Source organism: Anticarsia gemmatalis, chromosome 13 (assembly GCF_050436995.1).
Source record: "Anticarsia gemmatalis isolate Benzon Research Colony breed Stoneville strain chromosome 13, ilAntGemm2 primary, whole genome shotgun sequence".
Classification (NCBI taxonomy): domain Eukaryota; kingdom Metazoa; phylum Arthropoda; class Insecta; order Lepidoptera; family Erebidae; genus Anticarsia; species Anticarsia gemmatalis.
This window is the reverse complement of record NC_134757.1, coordinates 10357649-10370702: the sequence shown is the minus strand read 5'-3', so window position 1 is coordinate 10370702 and position 13054 is coordinate 10357649. Positions and strand designations below refer to the sequence as shown.

General features: G+C 34.9%; 1 protein-coding gene across 6 annotated transcripts in view; it reads right to left on the bottom strand.

Moving 5' to 3' along the window:
- Ypel (Yippee-like) overlaps nucleotides 1–13054 on the bottom strand; it is a 164867-nt gene that overhangs the window by 61994 nt on the left and 89819 nt on the right. The window contains exon 1 of one of the 6 annotated variants that reach the window (XM_076122093.1): nucleotides 9211–9861. The exons of 4 other annotated variants lie outside the window; for them this stretch is intronic. The gene's annotated coding sequence lies outside the window, so the exon portion shown is untranslated. Of the gene's footprint in view, nucleotides 1–9210; nucleotides 9862–13054 lie in introns of those variants that run through there. One more of the 6 variants, XM_076122091.1, reaches the window with a different exon arrangement.

Below are 13054 nucleotides of genomic sequence, written 5' to 3'. Positions count from 1 at the left end.
CAAGACCTGCTTAAATACACATAAAATCTTTAAATAATCTATATATTTTTACTGTCTTACTAATAAACGTCGCGTAAGCTCTTGTTAGTTTTACAGTGTTTTGTCTTTTTCACTCATATACAGTTTCAAAATTGATTTGTAAGTGACAAAACACTTTATATCTGATTAGAGCTTACACCATGTTTTATATACTAATATTATAAAGCTGAAGAGTTTGTTTGTTTGTTTGTTTAAACGCGCTAATCTCAGGAACTACGGGTGCGATTGAAAAATTATTTCAGTGTTAGATAGCCCATTTATCGAGGAAGGCTATATGCTATATACCAGTAAAAAAATGTTACAAAAACGGGGAAAATTGTGACCATTCTCTCTTAAGTGACGCAAGCGAAGTTGCGCGGTCCAGCTAGTTAGTAAAATAGTTATACTAAAGAGGTTATTAACACTAGTTTAACCCCTAAAGCTTTAACCCTCTAATGCTCCCATTTAATCATTTTCTTTAGTAAAATATGTTGCATTTAGTCCAAAGATTTCGACAGCAATTTAACACTCTCATTTGGTATTCCAAGTATTTATTTTGCTAAGTGCCTACTTGAATACGTTAAATTAAATGGGTTCTAATTATTTTTACTGGCAATATTAATGTTTTAGTCAGTTAAAAGTAAATGATTCTCTTTTTAATTATTTATGACTATTTTAGAACATACGTGTAAAGATCTACTCTAATCTATACTAATATTATAAATGCGAAAGTAGTTTGTGAGAATGGATTGACGTATGTTACTCAATCACTCCAAAACTACTGAACATATTTTGACGAAACTTGATGCTGAGAAAGTAAATAACCCGAATTAACACATAGACATAGGATCTTCATACTTTTTGGATACCGAAGGAACCGCATGCAGAAGCTAGTAGATAATTATTTTTAATTTGTAGAAATATTTGAGTCAAATTTGTTTAAATATTAATATGTGTTTCTGTCATTCGACACCTTTATTTGATTATGTAAGGTTAGCAACGCGTTTGATGTAGACATAAGCCCAAGTTAATGGTGTGATTCGATTAATTTCGGTTGATTTATTGCGTAGGTATTACATTTTAATGATTAACTTTGTAATTTGAGGCTTTCTATATATGATCTTATTTTTAAGATAAATATCTATGCTTTTATTAACGGTTGTTGTTTACTGTTGTTTATTTATGATATGGAATATGGATTTATATACTATCTGTATAGGATCGTAGGATTCTTTTACTCCAGAAAAACATTCCATATTCGTAAAAGCCGTGGGCAGAAGATAACTAATTGTTAATGTCATTATTTTACCGAAATCAAGAAGGATTTCGGCTTAAAATGTTCTTATAATGCGTATTGCATTACATAAACCCAACATTTATATTTTTAACTTAAATAGTTAAAAAATATAAATGTTTTGTATATCGTCCTTTGACATTAAATAGAGTTGACACCACCCAAAAAGTTGTCAGACTCAATTCAATTTTCATACATTTATTTTACAATGAAAATAATATATCGTACTTACGGTGCAACACTGTCACTTATGCAAAAATGTAGTTTTTCAGGAGAAGCACTTTAAACTTTGACACCTCCCACAACAATAACTTTATGTGATATTGATAAGATGAATACATCAGCGAATACTTTTAACTTTACTTTTGCTTATATAATGATAATAGTAATACAGTAGTAGTGCTTTAAATCAATTACTACATAAGTAACTCATTTTTGCATTTTTTTACAAAAGTGACATTATTGCACCGGGGGTGCGATATGTGTAATTCAGTTTAAAACTGAATTGAAAATGTAATTTATTTGAAAAGAACGAGGGTTTAATTTATCGTGTTAGTTTTAGTTTAGAAAAGTGTTGGAAAAGTTTCTTAGACTTTTACATTACGTGCTTTAATAAAGGTTTACTTATCTAAGTAAAACTTTTTTGTGCTCTATTTATAAAAAAACGCAATGAGATCGAATTAAAATAAGTTTTGATAACTATAATTTGTACATTTAACATATCGTTCTTACTAAAAAAACACATCATTTTACAAATCATCAATATAAATCTACAATTTAAATAAATTCTACAGCATACATACATTTATGTCACAAAGTAATTGGCCTGACGTAAATTCAACTCCTTTTACCCACAAGACACAAACTCCAGCAATCTTCAATCTCAATCCGTCAATATTCAGCAATGGTACAACGATACAAATGCGATCCAAACTCGGTCCAGTTCACTCCAGTTCTGTCAACTTTATCCGAACGGTGGCGGTTAGTGCCCCCAAAACGATCCAGCGAGGCATCGAGTGAATCACAATGCCAAATAAAAATATACACGAATTAAAAGCAAATTAGGTTACATTCTTCTCTTTAAATGCAGATGCATTAAAGGATTTTGGATAAAAAAGAAAATTTTAAGACTGTTTTTATTATGATTGAGATACTTACTACTTTTGGAAACTATTATCCCAGAAAATATGCTATATTGTTTACTAGCTGACCCGCGCAACTTCGCTTGCGTCACATAAGAGAGAATGGGTCAGAATTTTCCATGTTTTTGTAACACTTTTTACTGTTACCTACTCTGCTCCTATTGGTCGTAGCGTGATGATATAAAATATCCTTTTTTTTTTCACCAAAAATATTCTCAAAATTATTTATATCTCTTAGTATAACGAAGTCGCGCTAAGACATATCCGCCATTAAAACAGTTGCCATGGCAACGGAATTTTGTTAATACAATGTCATTATAATGTTGATTTTTCGCGACTTCGTTAAATTTTCTGAATTTTCCCGGGAAATGCATCATTTTCCCGGGGTAAAAAGTAGCCTATGTCCTTTCTCGGGTATCAAAATATTTCCATACCAAATTTCATGCAAATTGGTTCAGTAGTTTAGACGTGATTGAGTAGCAGACAGACAGACAGACAGAGTTACTTTCGCATTTATAATATTAGTATGGATTGAAAGGTAAATTAAAAGATACTAAAACATCTAGGAATCCCGATTTTATCTGTAAAAAATGATAATTTCAGCTTACGATTCGTGTTAATGTCTAACAAAATCAAGTTTCTAATAAAATAAAAACTTAATGCGTAATTATTACTTAATTATTACTGCAACTAATGATAGGCAGTTAACTAAACGTAATCTATAACTAATTTATTGATATTTTCTATAGTTAAATTGATTAAAATATTTAGTTAGGTTAAAGCTGAGTAACAATTAATTCACGATTTTTTGGTTGTTTTAAAATTGTATAATACATTTCTTGAGGGCATGTCAAGTCCCCAATCCTGACTGACCCCGAGGAGACCCTTGCCTAGGAATTTTAACCCACGGTTTCTGAGGTACATTTAGCGGTAGTTTATCTATTCAATGGCGATAAAACTCATATAAAAAAAGCGCTATCGAATAGATAAACTACCGCTAAATGTACTCAGAAACCGGGGGTTAGTCTTTTAAAACAGTAATAAGCTGTGTAAATATAGTCTTTTATGCTCCCCAAAAACATTAAAATAGCTGCATAAACACTAGTAAATGAAATAACTCAGGGAATCAACGAACGATGACATAAAATCAGAGTAACGAGCCACAATGACAGATTGCACAATACTCGTTGTCATGTCGCCGATCATTTATAACAGTCAAGGATATTACATACTGTTTGTACCCACTTATTAATAACATTGATTTACTTTGATGCATTTAAATTAAGTGTTAATAACTGGTTTTTAATTCTGTTTTATGTGTTTTGTATGTTAAATTTCAGGTTATTCCATATTTTCAAAACGTTCTATAGATAAAATATAATCTACATACATAAAATCACGCCTGTTTCTGACGGGAGTAGGCAGAGATGAAAGTAAGTAGAGTGACCGTCGTTTCTAAAGTATAATTACTTCTTTAAACATATATTTTTACTTTTGTTGAAACGTTATTCGAGTACAGTAAATGATGTTTTACTAGCTTTTAAAGAACAATGAATATCAAAGTTAAATATCCATGAATAAATAACAATGTCAATTTATTTCAACTTGCAAGAATAACATTACATACTCACAAAGTTAACATGGAACAAAATAATATATTAAAACAAACTAACAAAGACGAAACATGGCTCCGTATTCAGACGTATTCTAATAATTTCAGTGCTTATACAAATAGTATCAAGTGAAATTGTTCCATTCACAAATTGCTCGGAGTCAGACAGACTGCATAGAAACGTAAATTAGATGAAGCTAAGTAAATTAGTCTGTAGAAACGCTATCTACAGACTCAACTATGCACTCCTTTAACAAACTAAAATCCTAAAAACCACTCTCAAACTAAAACTACTATTTCTTACAACAGACAAATAAAATTACAAAAAGCTAGCTAAATATTACTAAAAGAAAACCTTTTAAAAACTTTCTAAGGATTGTAAACACTTTGAGTCTCCTTTCTTTTTAACAAGAATCACCGCCAAAATTAAGAAGTGAGGTTATTAAAACCGCAAATGACAAAAAAAGTTCCAACAAAAACTATTTAAAGCATAGAATTAGATAAGTGTCAAGTGAAGGACATAAAATACAATAAAGTGAGAGACGAGCGCAGGTAAAAAAGGGTGCAAAAAAGAAACAAAGACTGCTTTAATATGTATGTGTGGATAAACAGAGTCCAAGGACCGTCCGACTGGATATTATTACACAAGTTGGCCGCCAGAGTCTAGACGGGACACAATGGGCTAGACATTTAAAATCACCAAACGCCGTGGTCGTTTCGTTTTATTGCTCAAACTTAGAAGTCAATACCCGTCTGCAAGAGGAAGTACGGAATATTATAAAAATTGAATTGAAAACTGTCCAGACGGTATTCGAGCGTTCCCGCTTTATTACCCTGATCCTGTGGAAAATAAGGATTGCAATCTCACTGCAGACGGAGGAACGTGGAAAGAGGGAGATGCAGTTTCAAGTTTAATGCACGCATGTCTAGACGGTGGTGTGGAGGGAATTTATTGTAACAATATTACGTAAGTAAGCACTGTCTGAGTAAACGGAGAGCGAAATGGATTTCAATTTCCAATATAAATAAGGAAAACGGCGCCACGGAGTTCTTTACGGCGCACTTCGCATTTGTTTTTAACTGCACGAATCATGGCGTCCTTCGAAGTTTTGATTCATCTACGGATTCTGTGTAACGCACACGGTTCAGGCGAGACAACAATGAAAATAAATTGCATTGTTTACTAAACGAAGCGCTAGAAACAACATGACGTAATGATAAACAGAAAAATGCAGTTTTTATAAAAATAAGATCACGTTAAAACAAAGCGAATTATGTGCACACCGACGAGAAACAGATCGTTCGTTATACAATAGAGACAGGATTAGACTGAACAAAACATACGTTTTCTTTCGTAACAATGAAGACTTCAATGTACCGCGTATTATTTTAGATCTGAGACGCAAAAACATAGAAAGTGAGTACGTAGTTACGACAAAGGGTTTCAGTATTTCAAGTCGCCTTCGTGTAAATATTTTCCTTAAACTGGTTGGAAGTGAGCCAAATTGCCGAGACAAGTTTATACCTTAAAATTACTTCATTTAGGCGTCGATTATTCTCCCTCAGTGAGGGCAGTGCAACGGTATACAGGACCCGTTACAGTAATGAAAGACCAGTTACTTAAGATTTCACTTTAATGAAGCGGACTCCTGGCATTTGGTAAGAAACGATCAGCATCGGGTTTTACTGTTCCGCCGGCGATAACACTGACTTGTTTTACTCGTTATCCATCGAGTTTATTATTTACAATGACTTCCTTATTATGTATTGATAAGTGTGTTTGTACAGCGTTGTGTACAAGTCTCGCGTCATGTCGCTACTAGTCACTACTCACCAGTCTCAGTCACTTTGTGATTACCGGCAACTGTTGATCATGATTCTTTGTTGCTGTCATATTTATACAAGGTCGTCTAGATCTGCTTGTTATATAAAGTTGTGAGCACTTTTTGGTTTCTCGGCATTTTTACGATGGAAATAAAATGCTTTATTGCTATGAAGTTCAAGGTTTTGCTTTTGTCTTATTTTGTTGGTTCATTAACATCTTTAAGGTCATTCGCTGACTCATTGAGTGTGAAACGACAAGCGTTTCTTCGAAGTGGTCAGATATTGCACAATGTACAGTTAGAGTGTTACGAGGTACTGTAGTACCTGAGTATCGTGCATTTTGGTCGATCGCCACTTCACGGTACAGTCACGATCCAAAGATAGAATTGTAGATTAGTTCAGTAATTTATTTACTTTACGAGCCTACGACTGCATTGCATCCGCTTGTGGAATCTTACAACTGTTGCAACAGATATCAATATTGTTTTGTTACAGAATTTTGAACGTATTTTTAAACCCAATTCTTCTTCAATCCACTTTACAGAGGACATGTTTTGCATTTAGAATGTCAACCAAAATACATCAGAAAGAAAAATAGATACCTAAGTATCTTTTTAGTACTTATAAAGTCTCTAGTCGTTAGGTAAATCACCTGCAATTTCATCAACACTGCGAAAATCCATCGTACCGTATTCAAGTTAATTGCAAAAGATTTAGGGTTACAAAGACGAAATACGTTCGCTGGAATAAAGCCAAACTGAACCAAACAGGAACTTTCACTGGTGAATCACATATTGTTGACTATCAATGCTTACGAACATTGCAATTCTCGAAGAGTGTGTTTATACTTCTCGAGATCTTAACCAGACGAATTCCAAAATTCCACTGTATTTTGGAAGCGTTGAATTCACACGTGAAATGTAAGTCCTTTGAAGTGGGCAGCAAAGGTTCTTGTGAAACGTGGTAGATGGCTTCGTGCCTACTAATCAATCTATACTATCTATACTAATCTATACTAATATTATAAAGCTGAAGAGTTTGTTTGTTTGTTTGAACGCGCTAATCTCAGGAACTACGGGTCCGATTTGAAAAAATATTTCAGTGTTAGATAGCCCATTTATCGAGGAAGGCTATAGGCCATATAACATCACGCTACGGTTATTAGAAGCGGAGTAGCAACGAAAAATGTTACAAAAACGGGAAAAATTTTGAACCATTCTCTTAGGTGACGCAAGCGAAGTTGCGCGGGTCAGCTAGTAGCGTATAAAGCTCACTAAAGTAAAGTGAAGAGGTATTCGAATGATTTCCACGAAATATCTGCTGTTTATCTGCAACGTCTGTATTCCACAAATATTGATTCACTTTGACCACGATGAAACCTTTTGTACTTTATTCAATATTTGGTTTACTGTTTTTAACAACATTTCATTGCTGATCTTTTATATAAAAGTTGTCCCCTTTTTACCCTCTTCGGAGGGAAATTTCCAAAATAGAGCTACTCTACGTTTCATAAGGAATCTTCATACAAAATTTCATCTCTCTACGCTCAGTAGTTTCGGCTGTGCGTTGTCTATCAGCCAGAAACGAAGAGTTTTATATGCATTGATTGATTCATCACACGTTTTTCACGTAGAATTTCAACAAATGAAGCTTTTTATAGCATTTATAACCTCTCAACTAGATTATGTGTGAGGCGTAGTAAGTGTATACTAAGGAAACAGTATTAGCAAATAAAATGAGATATTTGTGTATCTCCACGTGTAATATATTCTAAAGTTATCATTATTTCCTCGCCTCACTGTATTTTGATGATGTTTTCACTCACTAAACAGTCACAAATGGTGCCAAAGTATTTTTTACAAACATTTTTGATTTGTTTACGTCAAATTTCTACGTGGTTTCGGAGATACATGCCAAGTAAGTCACAAATAACAGATAAAGCCGGTTTTAGTTAAAACGGTGTTATGTTTGTACGAGATACTATATTATGTTTATAAATGTTATTCAGATATGCAACTTTCACTAGATTATTTTTATCTCGGACGCGATGTAAAAGGAATAATGGCCGCCTCTGAGGTCAACAGACTAGAACAAGATAAAATTCCTTTAATGTTCCATGCTAAGGATTCCAACTTAGTAAGCCGTTCCAAATTGTTTTTGAGGCATTTAAATAACGTCTGGCGAATGAACAGGGCGCTCTCCACAAAAGAATTATTCAACAATAGCTAACGAAATTCGAAAAAGTACTCTTAAATAGTAAAGACCTTTTAGTGCAGGCAATAAGTATTCCAGGGCAGTAACATAAAAATGTAACAAGTACCAAGTTTTGGTTTCATTGTGTTTCAAGTTCTACCTGAGGTGTTTGAGTTTAAAACTTTGAAAGGAGAGCGATAAAACTGAAGAGTTTTACGATGTCTGTCGACAATTAAGAGTAGGTATAATGAAGCGAAATGCGCTGCAGGAAGAGTGCATCGGAATTAGTTCATTTATCTTTGTACTCCCGCTGTAATTACTGTGAGCGATGTTTATAACTAATAAATCATTCCGCGATAAAAACAGGTAAACATTGTGAATATTAATATAATTTTAATAACATAAATAGGACCGTTAGCGGCACCGGCGTTGTCACGATCGCAAACTTTGTTGACAAAATGATTAATCATAGTAATGGCATAATGTTTGTTTAATATAAATACAACGGTACATCGACCGCGTCGTATGGTTCAGTTGACCGCAAAAATGGAATCATCGTGTCACTAGGACTGGCAATTGTTTGTGTGAGATACTACGTACGGTGCAGTCAGTGTACCGTTAGCTCAAAGACGAGTTACCAGGGCAGCAGACGAGCATAAGAGATACCGCTACGCGCCTTCTACGGCCACCGGCTAAATTATAACTGTATCTAGTCGCAGAAGCGATGGAAATACGACAAACTTTGTCGTTTAGTTACTTGTGTGCAACCGGCATCTCATTAGCGGTGAAATCGTGCGGTGCCTCATTTAATGACCATGTCGGTACTCACTTTCCAATCCTCGTCCTGACATTTCGCGATGATCAATCGACTGTATATGTAAGCGCTCCGACGCACACATAGCTACGTTCATACGTTCATGTTGAAGTAAACACTCATGATCAACGCATGCATTTGCATTCAAACACATCGATATATTGTGTTGATGACTTCACTGATATTGTACATTCTATGTAGCCGACATATTAAAACGAACATTTAAATCCACTTTCAAAATAGGCATCCGCCGTATCGAGTGTTTCGTAAACTTAGCAACAATGTCCAAGAAAAATAAAAGAAAACGAATTACCTTCTGGCACAGTAGCGAACGCGTAATTTTAGATGTGGAAAATATCTTCCAAACGAACGCCGTCGGGCAGTGCTCGCCACAAAACAACACTATTCACTGAATATTGCGTAGAAGAGGAAATATTTTTTGGAATAACTGCACTAAATTTAGCCGATATACGCGATAACACGATAGCTCTAAACAAAGTAGAGTGTTAGGGACGCGAGCACACGTCCGCCGCGCGCGACGTCCACACGCGAATAGAACAGCTTGTTGAGTTCAGCACTCGGCTTGTCAACAAACAAAGAGGGCTCGGTCGCGAACGTTTTGCGCAGGCGCAAATACGCCGCACGCACACAATACAACGCGTGTGAATGAACACGTAAACATTGAGTAGATTAGTAGATTTCGCTGTACTCGATTTCGCTGTAAAATTGAAGGAGTCGCGCGGTCACCCGCCGCTAATTAAAACGGCGAGCCTTTCAAATTGCAAGGTTTTAGTGTCAGCTGTGGGCGTCGTACAGTGTATTGAGAACGAGTTGGTGTTGATAAAGTGCGTAGAATGCGCTGATGTCGGGGCAACGGTTGGGGCCTCGCGGCTCGCGTCGCGGCGCAGCGCATCAAAACAATAACACACGCTCGTTATCGCGGCGCGTTATCGACTGTGAAAATAAAAGGTATTATCGCGGTCTAGACCATTCGACAGCTGGTTGTGTCGACATAATTATGCAGCGATCGACTCGTGGTTAGAAAGAGTCGTGAAAGGTCACGTATTCGTGTTTGTAATGTTGGCACGCGATACGTAAATAACTCAGCAGCCGTGAACCTGAAGATGTGCGTATCAGAGAAATTTGGTTCAAGACGCGGGGGCGGCAGTAGAGTACACATACGACAGGGAAATGCTAGCGAGATAAAAATATCTCTCTACATAATACAAAAAAGAAAGTTTGTACTTTATTCTTATTCTCGTCATTTACATAACAAAGAAATCCAATCGATACTCATATTAATCATATTCTGTATTGATTAAAACCAAAACGTGGTTATTTTCCTTTGTTCTATTCTTGTTTGTACTATCTCGTTTGTCACACGACGGGTAGTATACACTTTTTCTTATAAGTGCTGCGTAAACCAGTGGAAACAGTGCTATAGAGCCATATATAGAATCGAAAAAGTGTTATACAGAAAAGCGAAAAAGAACATTACGGTGTTAAATTCGTCTTCCGAGATATGAGAACAAATCTCAAAAAAATGTTGACATTTTAACAGTGAAAAAAAAAATATGACAATGAAAAATGCAGTACGGTTGGAAAATTTAATCCTCAACAATTTAAATGACTGTTATATACTTTTTATACATTACTAGAAAAATATAGTTCTTTGGTCTCTGCCTACCTCTACAGTGCAGACCATCGAACTGTCAAAAAGTTCTCCATAGAAAAAGGCGTTATTTGATATAATTTTGTGGAAAGTCTCGATGTCCTTAAAAAGCTGGTATCCCTACAATAGATGTCCTACAAACTAGGTTTAAAAACTGCGCACTACGAGTCAACGACACGTGTAAACATATACGAATTATTTGATCTAGCGAATTGAACGAATAGAGCTGTCTTCAGAATAGAGATCGTGATTCATTCTTTAAGTCAATATCGTGATAGTTATTCGAACTTCTCTCGATTTGTAAAAAAATTTAAAACCTTTTAAAATCTCGCAAAAAATATTAAACTTGCTCAGGTAAACAAATATACAGCTTATCAGCGGGTTAAGCAGACTGCAGTACGTGCATTCCGCAGATGGATGGCCGCTGTTTAATATCTTAAGCTGTGTAATGCTTTGGAAGACACGTAAAAATCCCGGTTGTAGTCATTTAAGACAGCCATTTACTATTAAATTAAGAAATAAAGACTAACTTAAACTCTGTGTAAATCCATAGCTTAGCCCCTATTTAGTCGGTTAGTTATGTAAAGTATATAGTTATGTAAAGACCTATTTCAATGGTAAACTTCTATACTTTTTACTACTACTATACTATATTATATACTACTAGTATATTTTTCAGAAATAAGTCAGCTTTTAACAAAAAAGATGATGTAGAGTAAACACACATGCTCTCTTTATAAAACAAATGAACATCATCTTTGTCTTTTCATTTTCCGTCGTAGTATATTTTTATGAAGGGCTTTAAAACGTTAATAAGTAATCACCTTCATTCACAGGTCTCATTCACCTCGCTAGAGCGAATGACATCACGACATGTTTTATTTACTTCACTATCATTGACAGATAACGGCTAGATTGTACATGATAATTACCACAAATAATTGTATGGAGAAACTCAAACAATAATAATAAAATAAGGTTAAATTCTCGCGACCTGCATAATTATAAAAGTCTTCCAATTTGAATCGGCTTTTAGTACGGGAGCCAGTTTTACTGAAACTGTGGAGTACTTTGTTTATAGTGTCCAAGTTTATACTTATATGTTATGTTATAAAATATACATAAAATTACGCCTTCTTCTCTCAAGGGTACGCAGAGACCAAACAACGGGCTACATGGATAAACACACTCCTATTTATCTCAATTTCATAATCTGTATAGAGGTACCTTGAAAACAGAGAGAAAATTATTCTTCCTATTTTTGGGAAGGCAAATCCTTCACCAAGAATAATTATTGTACCACGGAGACTACAACAAACAATTAATAGAAAACTGTGCCTGTTAAGTTTCCAAATACTCAAAATAGTACAGCAGCTGATTAAGTACCCATATTTCGTTACGTATGGATATCGAACCTACAACTTTGAGCTATGGTGACCAGCGTACGGCTATATAACTGAACGGGCAATTTGTCACAAAATATGACTCCAGTCAATGAATACTTATAGCTTGCAGACCACCCACAAAGCACCGGGTTCAGATTGTAAAGTGCACTGACATTTCGAAGCCATGGTGTTGCATAAAGGCAATGCAAGCATTATGAATTGCTACAGTATCACTTTGCAATAGTGATGACAAAATGAATCGTTTAATACTGAAAGTTATTTAAAGGTAAATAGTTTTTTAAGGGATGCAAAAAGTCCTGTCTGTTGAGTAAGTTAAAAATAGTTTCAACTTGTAAGTACTTTCCTTCCCCATAGAAGTCTTCTTCTACATATGTATGCCTAATAAATACATATAAGTAGACCTCTTATTTAATTGTAGAGTTATAACATTTGACTTTTACTAGTTTTCTTACATATTACAAGATTTACGACCAGTTTTCCATGTGATAACTTTATTCGTGGGATAATTTCAAAGTATATGATAGACTCTATTAAAAGCATCATAATTATTCCATAAACAAGAAAAGACGATAAAGAATCAGCTCGAACCATGCAATAAATAAATCTTAATTCCGTTCAACATCTGTCTCATAGATAAATCTATTAAACACTCGTAAAACAAGAGTGACATAAGCACACGTTCAGAAACAAAGTGTCACGTGGTCTTATATATCTCTCGACCTTCGCAGGTCATCGCTCCTTTAACAAATCGATATAATTTCAATTGATTCGATTTAATTCTAAAATAACATCCGATGTATACCGAGTCCGATCCTTGATGTGAAATTGATATTGGTGAACATAAAATTAGCTTTTAAGAGCGTTCAAGAGCTTTTTCAGAGAGTATGTTTGGTATTAAATGAATATAACGAAGATTATTTTCTTTTTATCTGTGGTTAAACATCGTGATGAAACCTTGAATGACTAAAAGTTAAAAAGAAAAGAAAAAGAGCATACAAAGTCCCCAAATCGCACTTTGCCAATGTAGTGGACTCAAGGCCTTATCCTTCCCTCGTTTGGAAGAAGTCCCTTACCCAGCA